This window comes from Microtus ochrogaster, linkage group LG8, assembly GCF_000317375.1.
Source record: "Microtus ochrogaster isolate Prairie Vole_2 linkage group LG8, MicOch1.0, whole genome shotgun sequence".
Taxonomy (NCBI): domain Eukaryota; kingdom Metazoa; phylum Chordata; class Mammalia; order Rodentia; family Cricetidae; genus Microtus; species Microtus ochrogaster.
In genome coordinates this window covers 9,772,053-9,773,386 of record NC_022033.1, presented here as the reverse complement: position 1 = coordinate 9,773,386, position 1,334 = coordinate 9,772,053, and positions in this window count along the sequence as shown.

Genomic DNA, 1,334 nt, shown 5'->3' with positions numbered 1-1,334 from the left:
AAAAAAAAAAAAAAGCTTCTGATATCAAGAATGGTAACCTACTAGGTTGGGCGTGACTGTCACGAGCCTTTAATCCTAGCACTCAGGAGGCAGAAGCAATCAGATCTCAGTGAGTTTGAGGCCAGCCTGGTCTACATAGCAAGTTCCTTGCCAGACAGTGCTGCAGAGAGAGATTCTGTTTCAAAACAAACAAAACTAAAACAGCAAATAGTCTAGACACTGGGAAGACCAAGCAGGAAGGAGGCTGCTGAGTTCAAGGCCGGGCTTGCAGGGCTGCGTGGAGCGACCCTGTCTCAAATAACCAGCCAAAAAGGAAATAAAAAAGCAGTGAGCACCTGAAGAAACTAAGAGGACCACAACTGTGTATTGCGTGAGTCTACACATGCTTGTCTGCACACGCGTGTATGTGCGTGAGCACACGACACACGTGTTTGTCTGCACATGCGTGTTTGTCCACATACAGACTCTCAAGACCGGACCTTTAAATGTTGACCTGTCATTGTCAAAGTCTCATTGCTGTGGGTGTTTGCTGTTTATGCTGGGAAGCACAGGTGACTAGCCCGGTGACCACTGCTGCTTTAGTTTGGGAGACGTAAGGTCTCACTTTGGGGAACAGTTCTGGAGCCCATGGATTTGGTATCTGCCCCAGATGGCTAGCTGAGAATCTGGAAGATGTTCCTCCACTCTGCGAGATTCAGCCACTGTGGATTTAGCTCAGAACTCAGGCTTGTAACTTAGTGGGATTCATTACTGTGGGGCAGATGCCTAGTGTTCCAAGTGTCCTGGCACAGGGCCCTCCTGTAGGAATGATTTAGGGCTGCAGTGCTGGCTAATTGCAAAGGGCACCTTCACATGCACACACGCTCGCACGCGCGCGCACATACACACACACACACACACACACACACACACACACGTATCTCCTTGCTTCTTGCCCTGTCATCAAGTCCAAATCGCTACTGAACATTTTAGCTACACTGACTCTTTGTGGCTGGGCATGGAGGTCTACAGTTGTGTTAGGCTGGGAGGGGGCTCTGCTGGAAAAGAGTTTCCCATGTAAGCATGAGGACCCCCAGATCACCAGCATCCATGTGAGAAGCTGAGCACAGCTGCACACGTCTATCACCCCAGTGCTGAGAAGGTAGAGACCAGAAGATCCCCGGGCTCACTGCTCAACCAGCCTAATGTACTCCAGGCTCAATGAGAGTCTCTGCCTTTAAAGGTAAAGTGGAGGCTGGGTGGTGGTGGCACACGCCTTTAATTCTAACACTCAGAGACAGAGGCAGGTGGATTTCTGTGAGTTCGAGGCAGCTTGGTCTACACAGCAAGTTCCA